Source organism: Rhinolophus sinicus, chromosome 1, assembly GCF_057876585.1.
Source record: "Rhinolophus sinicus isolate RSI-liver-muscle chromosome 1, RSI-T2T, whole genome shotgun sequence".
NCBI classification, from domain to species: Eukaryota; Metazoa; Chordata; class Mammalia; order Chiroptera; family Rhinolophidae; genus Rhinolophus; species Rhinolophus sinicus.
The window spans coordinates 145680016-145698762 of record NC_142501.1 but is presented as its reverse complement, the minus strand read 5'-3'; the positions used below and the strand labels follow the sequence as shown (position 1 = coordinate 145698762).

Genomic DNA, 18747 nt, shown 5'->3' with positions numbered 1-18747 from the left:
ACAGAGTAGCAGATGGGATCAAAAAACTAAACCCAACCATATGCTGCCTCCAAGAGACACATCTCAGCTACAAGGATATACATAGACTGGTTCTTTGAAAAGATTAACAAAATTGGCTAGACACACTAAGATAAAAAAAAGAAAAGACACTAATAAACAAAATCAGAAATGAAAGAGGGGAAGTTATCACGGACGCCACAGAAATACAAAGGATCATCCAAGAATACTATGAAGGACTATATGCCACCAAATTCAATAACTTAGAAGAAATGGACAAGTTCTTAGAAACATATAGCCTTCCAAGGCTGAACCATGAAGAACTGGAAAATCTAAACAGACCGATCACCAGTAACGAAATTGAATCAGTCATCGGAAACCTTCCCAAAAGCAAAAGTCCGGGACCAGATGGCTTCACTAGTAAATTCTACCAAACCTTCAAAGAAGATCTAATACCTGTCCTACTCAAACCCTTCCAAAAAACTGAAGAAGAGACAATACTCCCTGACTCATCCTATGAGGCCAACGTTACGCTGATACTAAAACCTGGTAAGGATAACACAAAAAAAGACAACTACAGACCAATATCTCTGATGAATACAGATGCAAAAACCCTAAACAAAATTCTAGCAAATCAAATGCAACAATGCATTAAAAACATTATTCATCACGACCAAGTGGGGTTCATCCCCGGGGCACAAGGATGGTTCAACATCCGCAAATCCATCAATGTGATACATCACACAAACAAAATACAGGACAATAATCATTTGATTATATCAATTGATGCAGAAAAAGCGTTTGACAAGATACAACATCCATTTATGATTAAAACACTTAATACAATAGGTATAGAAGGAAAATACCTTAACATAATAAAGGTCATACATGCCAAGCCCTCAGCTAATCTCATAATTAACGGTGAAAAACTGAAGCCCTTTGCTCTACGTTCAGGAACATGACAGGGCTGTCCCCTTTCACCTCTGCTTTTCAACATAGTGTTGGAAGTCCTTGCCAGAGCAATCAGGCAAGAGAAAGAAATAAAAGGCATCCAAATTGGGAATGAAGAAGTTAAATTGTCACTCTTTGCAGATGACATGATGCTATATATAGAAAACCCTAAAGACTCCACCATTTGGTTATTAGAAACAATAACCAAATACAGTAAAGTTGCTGGCTTTCAAAATCAACGTACAAAAGTCTATTGCATTCCTATACACTAACAATAAAATCTCAGAAAAAAAATTCCTTTTGCAATTGCAACAAAAAGAGTAAAATACCTAGGAATAAACTTAACCAAGGATGTGAAAGACCTATATGCTGAAAACTATAAGACATTTTTGAAAGAAATTGAAGAAGACACAAAGAAATGGAAAGACAGTCTGTGCTCATGTATTGGAAGAATCAACATAGTTAAAATGGCCGTATTACCCAAAGCAAAATACAAATTTATGCAATCCCCATCAAAATCCCAATGGCATTTTTTAAAGAATTAGAACAAAAACATCATCAGGTTTGTATGGAACTACATAAGACTCTGAATAGCCAAAGCAATCCTAAGAAAAAAGAACAATGCTGGAGGTATCACGATCCCTGACTTTAGCTTGTACTACAGGGCAATAATAATCAAAACAGCATGGTATTGGCAGAAAAACAGACACACAGACCAATGGAATAGAATTGAGAATCCAGAAATAAACCCACAGAAATATGGACAGATAATTTTTGACAAAGAAGCAAAAAACATACAATGGAGAAAAGACAGCTTCTTCAATAAATGGTGCTGGCAGAACTGGATAGCCACGTTCAAAAGAATGAAACTGGACTGCTATCTGTCACCATGTACCAAAGTTAATTCAAAATGGATCAAAGACCTAAGCATAAGACCTGAAACAATAAACTGTATAGAAGAAAACATAGGTACTAAACTTATGGACCTTGGGTTCAAAGAGCATTTTGTGAATTTGACTCCAAAGGCAAGGGAAGTAAAAGCTAAAATAAATGAATGGGACTATATCAAACTTAAAAGCTTCTGCACAGCAAAAGAAACCATCGACAAAATAAAGAGGTCACCAACTGAATGGGAGAAGATTTTTGCAAACAGTACCTCCAATAAGGGGCTAATATCCAAAATATACAAGGAACTCATACAACTCAACAAAAAAACAACAACAAACAACCCAACTGAAAAATGGGCAGAGGACCTGAAGAGACATTTCTCCAAAGAGGACATACAAATGGTAAATAGACATATGAAAAAATGCTCAACATCACTAACCATCAGAGAAATGCAAATAAAAACCACAATGAGATATCACCTCACCCCAGTCAGAATGGCTATCATCAACAAGACAAATAGTAACAAGTGTTAGAGAGGCTGTGGAGAAAAAGGAACCCTCATACACTGTTGGTGGGAATGCAGACTGGTGCAGCCGCTATGGAAGGCAGTGTGGAGGTTCCTCAAAAAATAAGAATAGAATTACCATATGACCCAGCAATCCCTTTCCTGGGTATCTACGCAAAAAATCTGAAAACATTTATCCGTAAAGACATATTCAGTGCATATCCAATATTCATTGCAGCTTTATTTACGGTGGCCAAGACATGGAAACAACCAAAATGTCCTTCAATAGATGAATGGATAAAGAAGTTGTGGTATATATACACAGTGGAATACTATTCGGTGATAAGAAAAGGCGAAATGGTACCATTTGTGACAACATGGAAGGATCTTGAGAGTATAATGTGAAGCAAAATAACTCAGAAAAAGTTGAGAACCATATGATTTCACTGATATGTGGTATATGAAACTGAAAACAACAAAAGAAGAAGACAAACAAATGAAGAAACAAAAACTCATAGACTTAGACAATAGTTTAGGAGTTACCCCAAGGGTAAGGGGAGAGGGGGGCTATAGAAGAGGGTAAATGGTGTCTAACATGTGATGGAAAGAGAACTGACTCTGGATGGTGAACACACAATGTGCAATACAGATAACGGATTACAGAAATGTACACCTGAAATCTATGTAGCTTTACTGACAATTGTCACCCCAATAACTTTAAAAAAAAAAAAAAAAAGGAAAAAGAAAAACTGAATAGCGTGCGTGTGGAGATCTCAGTTTGAAACTGTGTTCTCATGAACAAAGAGCTTGGTGGAATCAATGTCCTTAACCAGCTGGGAACTATGAGTTATGTGATTGGGAGGTGGAGCAGCAATTCACCACAAATTGTACCTTAGCAGAGTTCATCTGGACTTCTTTATTCTTGACATTTAAAGATCTTTCACAATTGATTGCAAAGCAGGCCAATCCTCCCCCTTCCTTTTATTATGAGTGAGCCACGAGGTGAGGGGCCTCTGGGCCTCAATGCTGCAACTTTTCCTCAGACTCTATGGAGTTCAAATGGAAGAAACAGGGCTTGCTTGTGTGGGAACTTTTCTCTCCTGATGCCGAGAACACAGAGCAGCCTCTTGAGCATGAGAAGAGAAGTATAAAGGCCTCTAAAATCCAGCAGATTTTTAATTTCTAATGGAAAGATTGTCAGTACCATCATTTAATAGTAATATTAATTTAAACAAGATCCGAAGTCGAATGCAAGCATATGTGATAAAAGCAAGCTCTAGAAGGAGATGAAGAGAGGCCCATTTTGGAAATTTAGAACAATACTGTCTCTGATGGACAGTTTTCATAAGCTTAGAGAAGAATCACAGACATCATTACAGAGGCCAGAAAATGGTCCCTTTGGACTCAGCAGTCCGAACAGCATAAGTTCCTGGGTCCTTATAGCTAGAAAGGGACACGGCTGAGATGTTGTAATTCTTGTTTCTATATTTCTGTCCTGGCTGTGTTGTTGTTGTCACTGACATCTGTTATTGGCTGAGAGGTTTGGATTCCAAACATCTAATCAGAGGCTTCTAATCAGCCCAAGAAGGGCAGCTTTTGGTCTTCCCCTTAACTCTTCACTGACTCCCGCGGTTGTCTTTTCAAAGGCGTGGATGGTAGGGGAGCCTGAGGCTACTCTTTCGGCTTTACCAATCACCTTCATAACTGGCTATCTGACTCCTATACTATACCTCTTCTTCTACCCATGTGTCTCCAGGTACATAGCGGACCCTGCTATTTGACTATCCCACTGTCTCTGCAAACTCAGCATGAATAAAACCAAACTCATCAGGGGTTCCCACAAAGCTTTCATAATTCCTATTTCTTTGTTACTATCATCCCTCAGCCTCAGTGCTATATTTATTTTATAAATGAGGTCAGATTGAAGTTAGGGGAAGAGTGCAGTGCAGAAGACCTTAATGTCATTTGTCCTTTCACATTCCGAAATCCTTCAAAAACAATGTAGAAATCAATGAGTAGGACTGCAACTCCTGAGCTCCTGGACTCGTCTCAAGCCTGCACGTGATTCTGCCTGGCCACACTCTGTGACGGTGCCTGGGCCTAGACTGCTGCTCCCTACATCTCTAGGGGGTCTCCACAGGAAACCCAGCAGCAAAGGGGCAGAGCTGCTCATCCAGAGCAGCATCAGCTATGACAGATGTCAGTCCTCACACAGCCAACAGTCGGTGCTGACCCTATGGGCCTCTGTGATCACAGAGTCCATGACATGGATCATTATGGACAAAGATGAGGTCCACTTCGGTGAAGAGAGAGTGACGTGATCAAGACAGAACGGATTGGTTTGGGGAATATAATCAATAATGTAAAGATTTTGTAGGGTATCCAATGGACACTTGTCCTATTAGGGAGACCACCTCAGGGATGATGTAGATGCCTGATCACTGCACTGTACACCTGAAGCTGAAGCTGAACAATAATGAATGTCAACTATAATTATGTGTGTGTGTGTGTGTGTGTGTGTGTGTGTGTGTAGTTACAAGAAGCAGAGTACAGCATTAGGAATAGAGACAGTGGAAATATAATTGCTGTGTGCGATGTCAGAGGGGTAGTAGATGGGGAAGGGGGGTGATCACTGTGCGAGGGATATAAATGATAAATGTCTAACTATTACATTGTTTTGTACACCTGAAACTAATAAAAAAATTTTTTAAAGAAAAGGGTAGGAGATGAGTTATAGAGGTGAGTAGGAACCAACCTATTCAGTCTTGGAGGCCAACTAAGGAACTTGGTCTTCAGCCTAAGAGAATCCAGAAGCCATAGCAGGTTTTTAGCAAGAGTCAAGTCTAAAATTTGTTTGCCCTGCCTTGTTTTGTACACACAGAGAGTGCTCAAAATAGACACATTGAATAAATTCAGGAAAGTACTTTTTTTTTTTTCAAAAAAAATAAAAAAATAAGACAGAACTGAAAGCAGAGCTCAGGCTCCTGACTTGTTGACTGTCTTTCCCTGTTAACACAGGGTTTAGTAGATGTCTGGATTTCTTTGGAAACAAAGATGCTGGGCCATGACAAGACAGTAACGTTAACAGAGTCCTTCCTAGTTCACCCACAACTGCAAACCTTATACAAAAGGAGGTGAACCAATTTTACCATTTAAACACCGAATCTGTGGACACCACATAGGATGCCAGCATCCATGAATTTTTTTCCTTATTTACATAATACTGATTGAGATATTTTTATTGTGGTAAAATATATGTAACATAAAATTTACCATTCTAACCATTTTTAGGTATACAGTTCAGTGCCATTAGGTACATTCATAGTGTTTTACCACTATTACCACCACCTGTCACCCCAGACTGAAACTCCACACCCATTCAACTACAACTCTTCATTTTCCCTCCCCCCAGCCACTGGTAACCATTATTCTCCTTTCTATTTCTATGATTTTGACTATTCCATGTCCCTCATGTAAGTGGAATCATGTATTTGTCCTTTTGTGTCTGGCTTATGTCACTTAGCATAATGTCCTCAAGGTTCATCCATGTTGTAGCCTGTGTGAGAACTTCATTCCTGATTAAGGGTGAATAATACTCCGTTGTATATGTGTATAGCACATTTCGTTTATCCATTCATGTTGATGGCCATTTGGGTTGTTTCTACCTTTTGGCTGTTATGAGTGATGCTGCTACGAACACTGGAGTATTAATCAGGATTTCAAAATAATGTTTGACTGTAGCATTATGACTCATAACTATGTGTAGGCACGGCTGACAGAGTCAGCAGGTGCGCCGTAAGTCCTCATTTCACACCAAAGATTTGACGTTACTTCCATATCCTCTACCCAAATTAAACAGTTACTGTCTATAAAGATTAATTGAGACTCCAGGACAAAAGAAGAAAAAGGAGGAGGAGGAAAAGACGGAAAATGAGGAGGAAGAAGAAAAGGAGAGAGGAGACAGGATGAGGAGGGAAATGAGAAGAGGGAGGAAGAAGAGTAAGCGAATGCTTTCGTGTTTGCCTAAAACCATGGGAAACTTTGAGGTGGAATGCTTGAAAAACTGATCCTAGTTTCTGATGCGCAGAGCACGGCCCCTGGCTTCCAACCCCACCCCCCACCCCAGAAGGTTTAAATACCACAAACAGGTCTGATTAATTGGAAACCAGAGGCTTCTCATTCTAAGAGAAGGTGCGCTGCATCAGCACTAAGACCAACTTGGAGTTTCTTAGGGGGTCATATTCTGCCTACACCTTATTACATTTAAGTCCTTGGATCTAAGTCATTATGGCTTTGGAAGGACAGCAGGAAAGAGACACCACTGTTTCTCTCCTACATCACCTCCCTCTCTTTTACTTACCCAGAGACAGGTGGCCTGTCATAAATCTACTTAGAAGCGCTAAGAAGCTACTTAAGAATAAATAATACAGTACTCTTGGGCACACTTTGGCAACACAGCGGCCAAAATACAGGGATGTTTTGAAGGACCTTAACGCTGTGAAAGATTTCAGGAAACTCAGCTAAGGCCTGGATTGCTTATTGCACTCTGCTGTAATACATGGATTGGATTATTATGCTAATGACCATGCTAAAAACAATATAAAGTTCACACTTTTTAAGCTTTGTTCAGGAGAAGATCTTATTTTTATTATTATTTTGAAACCATTTCAGACTTATAAACACAATGCGGGCGTAGTATGAAGAACTTTTGTTTTCCTGCATCATTTGAGAGTCAGTGCCTGGCATGCAGCAATCCCTGCTGAGCCAGGAAGGCAGGGGAGGCTCAGACGATTCGTTCTTGAACACATAAGAAGACATGAGTGGGAAATCTCAGAAATAAGCGGAGGGATGGCTGCGGGCGGTTGCAGGGCCAGTGTCTCATTGTCACTGTTGCCTTGGTTTCACCTCCAGCCTATTTGTACCATGATTGACATCTGTAAATGATCTCCAACTTAAGTCCTCTCCACTTCCGTGTCTCTCAAACTATCTGTTCATCTTAAAGCTGTTAAATCACCAGCTCAGAACCCTCCGGTGGTTCCCTTTTGCTAAAACCTTACCATATGAAGCTACAATTGTTGATTAACATTTAAGACTCCTCACAATAGGACTCTAAACTGCTCTGGGCAAGTCACTACACCTCTAGGTGCCTCCGTTTCCTTATCTGTAAATGGGGATGACACGAGGACCTACCTCATGAAGCTTGTGTTAGGATTAAATGAGCTATGATATGTAAAGCATTCAGAACAGTGCAAGTGCTTATGTAAGCGTTACCCATTATTATCCAATGTCACCCTACTTCTAACACCATGTAAGGCAAACCCAACAACTCAGTTCCCCAAATATCCTCTCTGGGCTCAGTCATAGCATAGGCTCCAGAGATGGCCCATTGCCAATTTCTCAGTTCAGGTCTTATTCACCCTACAAGGTCCAACGCGAATTTTCCTAACTCCACACAGACTTCCTGCTTGCCTGGAGGGAACGGATCTTTTCACTCACTGAAAGCCTTATACATGTATCTCTTGCTGTTTCACGTTATAGTTACTATAATCATGGCTTAAATGAGAGACAAAAATAAAAATGCTTTGTGTATTTTAAAGTGCGACACAGATGTGATTCTGATAATAATGGCACATCTGCTCCCCAGCACAGTACTGTGAGTTGCACGAGGGCAGGGATCACATCTATTATCTTTGTTTCTCCCAAAGGCCTCTACACACTAAAATTTGTGAGTAAATTTTTTCAATGGATGAGTAAATGACTAATATAGTAGGATAGTTAGTTTATCAGATGTGTTTCCCATGGAAAGGTCACTGAGGGAATGGAAAGCATGATGCAAACATGTTGATGGGAAGAGGGGAATATTTTCCAGTCATGGGTATATTTCAGACAGGGCAGGCGTGTACAGGAGGCCATGTGCAAAGCTCTGAGGAGCCAGTGGATGGGCAAGTCAGAAGGATGTTCAACATTTCTTTTTAAAAGGTTTCTTCAGAGCCTTTTCTACAACTCAAACCAGGGAATTGCTCCAGGCTTTGCTTCCCACCTTCTATTTCAAACCTCCCTCTCATCAAGTTTTCCTGGTTTCATCCCGTGTCAGTTACAGTTCTTAGTCACAAGCAACAGAAACTGTAGAAGAAAATTTACTAGGACAGTGGGGCCTCGAAGAACAAAAGCTAATCACAAGGCTTAGAAAAAGGCAGGACTGATGAGACCTATAGCAGTCCCTGCAACCCTCATGGCGCAGGAAGAGCCAGTATACAGAAGGCTGTCACAGTTGCATCCCTTACATATTTGACCCACCTGCCAAGTCAAAGCCCAGGAGAGAAAGACTGATTAGCCGGGCTAGGTCATGTGCTCATGGGAGAAGAAGTGGTCCTTTTAGCTTCCGACATAGAAAGCAGGCACAACGTCTATCAGAGGTACCCACAGAGAGGCAAACTGGATTCCCTGAAAGGAAATCAGGGTGCTGTTGAGAAGGGGAACTGATGCTAACAGCTCAATTACCAAAAAGAACCGACACGCTATGCTTTTGGGTCTGTATCTTGATTCTCCTTTCCAACCTAGCCCATGTGGACGGACAACTATTTGTACAGCTCTCTGGTGTTTTGATTCTACTTCTCTCCCAAGAGGCTGCCTTTCTTTCTTGGCGGCATGTGCTGCTTCCTAAGAGCAAAGGATGCCACACCTCACGCTACTGGGATGCCCAAGCCCAGGGCCAGCGCCCTCTGCCCATGCTTATCTGCAAACGTGATCGAGACTAGACGGAGAGTGCTTGATGGCCTGTGACCTGAAGCTCAGGGAAACAGAAGGTCACAGTAGACAGAGAAGGTGAGAAGCAAAGCACAACTAAGTCAGCCCTGTGGTCATGCTATTGCATCCCTTCCCCACTGTACATTTAGTACTAAGGAGAGTAAGGAGGAGACAAGAAGAGCCATCTCCGTTTTAAGCTCTGTTATCTGGAATTACCGTCTGCAGCAAGGTCTGGTGTAAAAGGGACAATGGAAAATTAGGGAAAGTTTGCTGGGGGAGGCGTTTCCGGGAAAGTTCTCCTCATTTGCAGAACATGACACAGGACCGGGATGGTCAACTGCATGTGACACCTGGACCTGTGGCAAGCCATCTTGGGGCTATAAGGAGACAAGTCTGAGGACAAGAGCCTACTCCCTGAGGAGCCTACTCCCCGAGGACAAGAAGAAAAAGGAATCAGACTGGATTTTGACGTTGCTTCTTTAGAACTTGGAAAGTCCTCCAGACTTTCAGAAATATCAGAGAATATATTCCATTACTGTTGATGATAGTAGTTGTGTTTTCTGTTACAGCTGAAATCATCCTACCCGATGGAGCCTCTAGTCACTACTCTAAGCACTGGGCACATTCTAAGACCACTGACATCATCTAACCTTGGAGCCTACAGAGGATTCTCCCCATCCAAAGAAGGAAAAGCTTTCTGCAGCTGTGCAGTTAACGCATGTCTCAGGCCAGCCCTCCTCCTCCTCCTCTTTTGTCTTTTTTGGACAAGCATCATGTAATTTGGGACCATAGATATTGGGTAATTGCCATAGCAATCATTAGGGATTCACTTCAGGAATAAGGAAATATAATTATAGTCCCATTGCAGCTTGTTTCCATGACAACAGGGGCAATTGCAATTGATCAGCAGTTTTCTTCCTAAACAGAGCCGTGAGTCTCATTCAAATGAAATGCTAAAGAGCAATTAACTATCCTCATCAAACAAACTAGAGGGTGGAATCACATTATATTTTGGGTGGCATTTTGGAGGCTCATCCCTGACTTGGGTAGTCTACGAAAATATATGGTACTCAATGGACTATAAAGTACCCAGTTACCTCATAATTACGACATAAACAGGATACATCATGAAAAATTCAAAGAATTAGAGGAAAGTTCAGAATCTTAAAACAAAGACACTTAGAACTGGAAGTCAAAAGTTTGCCTTGGCCCAGTTCTGCGCCTACATCACACAGGATGAGGAGTCCAACCCGCCTCCAAACCTCTGTAAGGCCTCCATGCTATCTACTCCACTCCTCAGTTGCCCCACCTGGAAAAAGCCATGATCTGAATAGACTGAGTCTTGGCCTATGCTCTGGAAATAGAAAACTAGTTATCAACCTCCTCTTTATCTCAGTAATAATGTTACCCTGCATTTGTAAAATACTATTTTAGAGCAGATAGTGTAATGCCACATGCATTTTTTTGTCCTCATAATAATCCCAAGAGACAGCATATCCATGTAACAGGTGAAGGAGCTGGCTTGGCTAAGGGCTCATAGATCTTGAGTGAAAGCACCTGCATTCACAAGAGGACCCTGGCCCCTGGTCTGTTCTCTCCCACATACTGTATTTCCAGTAATCGCTATAACTGATTCATCAACCTCTTTCCCCCCCCAGCCTGATATATTTAGCCCACCTTCATTAATTCTCCTGCGTAGTCCCTAATTTTCATTCATTTGATGGTTTTTGTACCTCTTCTCTAGTCCCTGTTCAATGTCAGTACATCCCAGGTTCCTACAGACAGAGGATAAATGATCAAGTAAAGTAATAAGTCTTTCCTGACTTCACCTTCCGAAAAACATCATGGCCAAGTGACCTAAGACAGACACCGGCAATCGGAGCCTGAGCTTCCCTGGAAGTATTGGCGACATGTTGTCTCATCACGCCAACTCTGTAATTTCTCCTTTCTAGCACGTAAGAGGGATGGCAATACTCTTTAACCATGGTGAGAAACAAGGATAGATCAGAAGACTGTTGACTTGTCCAGTAGGAAGAGTCAGTATGGTGAAAAGATCAATATATTCATGTACTCGTTCATTAAATGAATAATCACTGAACACCTGCTATGCGCCAGGCACAGTTCTCGAGGCTGGAGATAAAGGGAAAGGCACCCATACAGGCCTCCTCTAATGGAAAGGTAGAGGAAGTTGTGAGAACAACAGCGGGGGGCGGTGGTTTCATCTAGGCTGAGGGGGTCTGAGAAGCCGTGGAAGGTATGTTTGTTCGGAAAAATGAAGGATGAAGAGGAATGAGCTGGGTGAAGGAGGTAAGGACGAGGGACAGGGTGATTCCAGACAAAAGGATTATCGTGTGCCAGACTTGGGTTCTAGTCACAGCTCTAGCACTGTGATTTCTTTGAGCCTCAGTTTCCCCATCTGTAAGGTGAAGGTGTTGGATCAGGATTTAAAATCATTTAAAATCTTTAACATTGGTGTGTGTGTGTGTGTGTGTCTACTGAATAAGGGTATCATATAAATAGAGAGTAGGATTTACATTAGCTTTTAGGGTGGGGGCGCGTGGAGGAGGGCATGGTGTCAACCACAGGCAGGTAATTTAAGCAGGCAGTTTCAAACATGACTTGTATCTCTTTCCCCATCTCCTCTCTCCCATCAAAATGGCTGCGCCCCCCAGTGCAGGGGCTCATTGCCCTCAAGTAAACGTGCACAGCTGCTCACCCTTCCAAGGCAGCCTGCTCTACTCGGCAATGATGTCCTACTTCAAAATAATCCCTTTCTGTGCCACCCTACTTCTACCTCCTATTTTAGGGGTTTAGGGGAGGAAAATAAGCCCCTACTCTCCTCTGCCAAGATGAACTTATCACCTCAGCCAGATATGACCTTTCCAATTCCACATTCATTCCTTCAAAAACAAAAACTTTTTTGAGATATAATTCATACCATAAAATCCAACCTTTTAAAGGGTACATTTCAATGATTTTTAGTATTCACAGAATATACCATCACTACCACCTAAGTTTAGAAGATTTTTCTCACCCCCCAAAAGAAACCCCATACCCGTTAACAGTCACTCCTCACCCTACTCCGTGCCTGGAACCACTAATCTTTCTGTCTCTATGGATTTGTCTACTTGGACATTTTGTATAAATGAAATCATACAGTAGGTAGTCTTTTTTCACTGGCTTCTTTCAATTAGAATAATATTTTCAAAGTTTATTCATGTCATAACATGGATCAGTATTTCATTCTTTTTTATTCCCAAATATTCCATCATAGGAAGATGCACCACTCTGTATTCATCCTTCATCTTTTGATGGACATTTAGATTGCTTCAACTTTTTTTTCTTATTAACACAGTATGTATTTGTCTTCCCTCTGTCAAACCGTGAGCCAACCACTTTCCCCAGGCTGCCTGGGGAGGCATAGGAAAAGGAACATACAGGGCAGACCAGACACAGGAGAATAACTATGGGAGATGGAGACGGCTCCTTCACATGGCGAAGAGGATGAGAAAGGCCACCATCGGGCAAAAGAGCCCCATGGCCTCTGAGGGCAAAGCCCAGAATGGCACCAGGGAAGAGCTGTTGTTTCAGAGAAGGGCTCCTGGCAAAAGCAACGGCTCCCACACATAGTCCCACTTCCAGTCCTAGAGCCAGTCATCCCTTCAGTGGCAGCCCCGCCCCAATGAACTTGGCTGCTGTGTCCATGTCCCTTGAAATGGCGCTGGTTTGGAAGCTGTGGCTAGAAATAAATGAGGTCAGGGTATGCGGGGCTGCCAAGCTGCTGAGGCTCTCAGCTGTCAGTGTGGCGGTCGTTTCAGCACCACTGCAGACAGCGATTGGCTCAGCAGCTGAGAGGTGCTCCTGACCAAGGAGGGGGTGGAGACAAACTGGGTGCACGCATATATTTTCAGGGGATGAGGGGCTGTGGCAGGAGAGCTGCTCCCGGGGCAGAGAAGAGAGAAAGGACTGTTTCAACTTTTTGTGCATCATGAAAACGCTGCTATGAACATTTGTGTACAAGTTTTTGCGTGGACATATGCTTTTATTTCTTTTGGGTATGTACCTAGGAGTGGAATTGGTGGGTCATATGGTAATTCTATGTGTAACATTTTGAGGAACTGTCAAATTGTTTTTCGAGGTGACTGTACCATTTCACATTCCCACCAGGAATGTCTGAGGGTTCCGATTGCTCCACCTCCTCAGCACTTGTGAGTGTATGTCTTTTATATCATAGCCTTCATAATAGGTGTGAAGTGGTCTCTCATTGTGGTTTTGACCTGCATTTCTCTGATGGCTAATGATGTTGAGCCAAATGGGTTTTTATATGTCAGTGGACATATTTATATCTTTAGAGAAATGTCTATTCAATTCCTTTGTCCACTAAAACTGTTTTCTTTTCCTTTCTCTCTCTCTCTCTTTTTTTTTTTTTTTTTGGTCTTTTTATATGAGTCATAAGAGTTCTTTACTTATTCTGAATATAATTCTTATCAGATAAGTGATATGCAAATGTTTTCTTCCATTCTGAGGATTGCCTATTCACTTTCTTGATGGTATCATTTGTAGCACAGAAGTTATTTTTGATGAAGTCCAATTTATCAATTTTTTATTTTGTCACTTATGCTTTTTGGTACCTAAGAAATCATTGCCTAATCCAAGGTCATGGATTTGCTTCTTTGTTTTCTTCCAAGAGTTTTATAGTTTTACCTCTTCCATTTAGATCTGTTATCCATTTTGAGCTCATTTTTGTAAATGCGGTAAGGGGTCCAATTTTATTCTTTTTTCTGTGGCTATCCATTGTCCAGCATCATTTGTTGAAAAGACTATTTTTCACCTATTGAATTGTCTTGGCACTGTCACTAAAAATCAACTAACCACAAATATAAGGGTTTATTTCTGGTCTTTCAATTCAAGTCCATTGAGCTATATATCAGAAGTGATCAAACAATATAGTGAATGTTTAAATAAAAAATATTTATTATAGGAAGACACATTGCCATTAATCCCCTTCAAAATACTTATTCCATTGTTCCTGCCACTTTCTGAAGCAGCTCTGGAAGTCCTCTTTTGTGAGTGTTGTGCTGTCATGGCTGCCTCGATGTCCTGAATCATTTTGACTTTGGGGAAAAGCCAGAAGTCGCAAGGTGCCAGATCTGGTGAATAAGGTAGATGAGGACACACCATAATGCTTTTATTTGACAGAAATTGCCACATACCAGAAGTGATGTGTGACACAGAGCATAATCATGATGGAGGATGATTTATGACACACTTTAAAACACACCGTCTCTCAACAGTAGCTCACACCCGGTTGACTGCACAGAACAAATTGAAACTTGTCACACACTGTTACTATGGTTCGATGTGCTGCTTCTTGTATTGAAGATCCCTGCCTTTCCGTTGGATGGTACTCAGCGGCAGCATTCACTGTATTTTGTGATCACAGTACAAAGGCTCTGTGTCACACATTGCTTCTGGTACGGCAATTTCTGTCAAATGAAAATATTATGATGTGTCCTCATCCGCTGGATCTGGCATCATGTGACTTCTGGCTCTTCCCCAAAGTCTAAATGACCGTGAAAGGTTAACGTTTTGAATCAATTCAGGACATCGAGGCAGCCACAACAGCGCAACTAAAGACACTCCTGAAGGGGACTTCCAAAATTGCTTCAGAAAGTGGCAAGAACGATAGGATAAGGTGCTCAAAGTGAGGGGGAGTATTCTGAGGGGGATTAATGGCAATGTGTCTTTCACTGTAATAAATTTTTTTTTTTTTAATTTAAACATTCACTGTATTTTTTTATCAGACCTCATAGCTATCCTTATGCCAGTACCATATTGTTTAGATTACTGTAGCTCTGTAGCAAGTTTTTAACTCGGGAAGTGTGAGCCCTCCAAGATTGTTTTGGCTATTCTGAGTCCCTTGCATTTCCATATGAATTTTAGGACACACTTGCCAATGTCTGCAGAAAAGGCAGACAGGATTTTGATAGGAATTGCACTGAATCTGTAGATCAGTTTAGGGAGTATTGTCATAACAATATTAGGTTTTCCAATCCATAAATATGAGATGTCTTTCCATGTATTTAGATCTTTAATTTCCTTCAATGATACCTTGTCATTTCCAGTGCACAAGTCTTATACTTCTTTTGTTAAATTTATTTCTAAGTATTTTATTCCTTTTGATGCTATAAATAAAGTTATTTTCACAAATTCATTTTTGGATTGTTCATTAGCGGTGTACAAAAATACAACTGAAACACAAAACTTCAATCTTGTATCCTGCAACCTTAATCAACCTTGTTTATTAGTCTAATTGATTTGTTGTTGATGATGATTCTTTGAGATTTTCTACATGTAAAAATCACGGCATCTGCAAATAGAGACTTTTATTTTCCCTTTCCTTTTTATCTCTTTTTCTTGCCTAATTGTCCTAGCTATGACCTATATTACATGACAATACAGTATTGAATAGACATCCTTGTCTTATTCCTGATCTTAAGGAGAACACATTCATTCTTCTACCATTAAGTATACTATTGGCTCTGGACTTTTTGTAGATGCACTTTATCATGCTGAAGAAGTTCCCTTTTTTCCTATTTAAGTACTTTTATCATGAAAGGGTGTTAGATTTTTGTCAAATGCGTTTTCTGCTTCTATTGAGATGATCATGTGTTTTGGTCTTTTACTTATATGGTGTATTATATTAATTGATTTTTGTATGTTAAACTAATGTACTCCTGGGATAAATCCCACTTGATCGTGGTGTATGATGCTTTTCATGTGTTGCTGGATTCAGTTTGCTAGTATTTTGTTGAGGATTTTTATGTCTATATTCATAAGGGAGATTGATCTGTAGTTTTCTTTTTTGTTTTGCATGGTTTTGGTATTAGAGTAACACTGGTCTCATAGAGTGAGTTGGAAAGTTCCCTCCTATTCTATTTGCCACATTCACCCTTACATGGCAATCTCTTCCATTCCCGATCTGAAATGCTCATGCCTTGTCTTTCAGCCACTCCAAATCCTGCCCATCATTTGGAGCCAGTTTAAGGGCTCCTCATTCCTGACCCTTTCCTGACTGTTCCTGTCCCAGAATGAGCTCACCCTCCCCGGAGTCCCTTCCATTCTTACTATAGCTAAAATGCTGTAGCTGTGCAGCATGATATAGTAAATGCTGAGTATTAGGTCAAAACTGGAAGCAGGACAAGTAGAGTCCCAGTAAGTAGGAGAGCTTCAGTCAGGCAGTTGAAGGCAGGACACTTGAGCCGGGTGACTCAGGACCAGTAGGGCACGCATGGCCATGTGACTAGCTCCCAGGGAAGGCTGCAACCACCTTGAGAGGCAGAATAGTGGATGGTTAAGAATGGAGTCTTTCCTACTAGTCTTAGTGGCTCAGCAACTTACTAGCAAGTCACTCGCTACCCTTAGTTTTGTCATCTTTGAAATGGGGATAATAATGTCAACCTTAGAATGTCTTGGCAAATGTTATATGAGTTCATTTATGCCAAACACATTGCATTAAGTTCAATAAGTGGTAACTTTAATATATGCTACAGGATGTCCTCTTTGAAAAAAAGGGTTTGTGGTTAAAGGAATCTTGGCAATGCTCTATGCTACATCCTTCATCCCTCTTCTCACAGATTCCCAGGATAAATTAGCATAGTAAAGGCTCTCAAGTCCTACGTGAAGGATCCTGTTTAATTTGTTTTGGCCCAGAATTTCCCAAACCTATTTGCCAAAATGACCCTTTCTCCCCTTTTAAATCTAACGCAGTCTGGGAAACACAATATTCGTTGTAATTAATTAATAAAGGAAGTCATATTAAGTTGTTAAAAACTGATCATGTTTTACTGTTGTCCTTTCCCCACAGGCATGTATAATTTAGCAGCAGCAGCCTAAGAGAAATGAAGGCTTCTAACCTAGAGAAAGAACAGAATGCTTTAAAAGCCCAAAGGAAATGAGAAATTTTAGGCAGAAGAAGATCAATAATGAGCTATTTCTGGCCATGGAGACATTTCTAGAATTACAGATTCATGGAGTTAAAGTTCAGCTCCTTTAAATCCTCACCCAGTATTGAAATTCCCCTTCATCAGTCCTGACCTTGCTGGTACACACCAGCCTCCCCATTTTTTAGGCAGCTCTGGTAATTAGGAAATTCTCCTTCACATCATGCTGAAATCAGCCTCCTGGGAACCTCTATCAAAGACCTCACTAATGGAATTTAGTGTTTTAGTGAGAGCTGTCCATTTTGGAGATAGCAAAATGAACAGAAATTTTGTGAATCATTACACCGTGTAAAGTAACACGTCCAGTGAATTGAAAATAAGAATTGTTGAAAACAACATCCATCTCTAAATAGGACAAATAATCAGAAGTTCAGATATACTATAAGCAATGAATGTAACATTTGCTTCAAGGGTGGAGTTATATGGCAATTGTCAATTTCCAAGAAGAGGGGAATACATATTTTTTAATATATTGATTAAATTTATTGGGATGACATTGGTTAGTAAAATTATATAGGTTTCAAGTGTACATTTCTATAACACATCAGCTATATATTGCATTGTGTGTTCACCACCCAGAGTCAGTTCTCCTTCTGTCACCATATATTTGACCCCCGTTTCCCTCTTCTACCACCCTCACTCCCTCCTTATCCTCTGATAACCACTAAACTGTTGTCTGTAGCTATGAGGTTTTGTTTGTCTTACTCGTTTGTTGCTGTCAGTTTTAGCTTCACTTGGTTCTCGACTTTTTCTGTCTGATGCATGACAATCTCAAGATTCATCCATGTTATCGCAAATGGCAGTATTTCATTTTTCTCTTATGGCCAAATAATATTCCATTGTTCATATGTACCGCATCCTCTTTATCCAATCATCTATTGAAGGACACTTTGGTTGTTTTCAAGTCTTGGACACTGTGAACAGTGCTGCAATGAACATAGTGGTACATATATCTTTACAGATAACTGTTTTCAGATTTTTGGGGTAGATTCCCAGAAGAGGGATTGCTGGATTGTATAGTAATTCTATTCTTAATTTTGGAGGAACGTGCATGTTGTTTTCAATAGTGGCTGCTACTTTACATTCCCACCAGCAGCGTCTGAGGGTTCCTTTTTCTCCACAGCCTCTCCAACACTTGTTATTATTTGTCTTGTTGATGATAGTCATTATAATAGGTGGGAGGTGATATCTCACTGTGGTTTTGATGTGCATTTCCCTAATAGCTAGGGAAGTTTAGCATTTTTTCATATATCTGTTGGCTGTTCGTATGTCTTCTTGGGAGGGGTGTCTGTTCAGGTCCTCTGCCCATTTTTTAATTGGATTGTTTTTTCTGTTGTTGAGTTGTACAAGTTCTTTATATATTTTGGATATTAGCCACTTATCGGAGGTGCTATTTGCAAATGTCTTCTCTCATTTGGTTGGTTTCTGCTTTGTTTTGTTGATGGTTTCCTTTGCTGTGCAGAGCTATTTAATTTGATGTAGTCCCATTCATTTATTTTTGCTTTTACTTCCCTTGCCTTTGAGGTCAAATTCATAAAAACCTCTCTGAACCCAAGGTCCATAAATTTAGTATTTACACTTATTCTGTGCAGTTTATTGTTTCAGGTCTTATGTTTAGGTCTTTGATTCATTTTGAGTTAATTTTGGCACACAGTG

General features: G+C 40.6%; 1 protein-coding gene and 1 pseudogene across 6 annotated transcripts in view; both read right to left on the bottom strand.

The window, feature by feature from the left end:
- Positions 1-18747, bottom strand: part of CRACD (capping protein inhibiting regulator of actin dynamics) — a 255700-nt gene that overhangs the window by 39217 nt on the left and 197736 nt on the right. The window lies entirely within an intron of this gene.
- LOC141568319 (ATP synthase F(0) complex subunit C2, mitochondrial pseudogene) lies at positions 12223-14661 on the bottom strand (annotated as a pseudogene).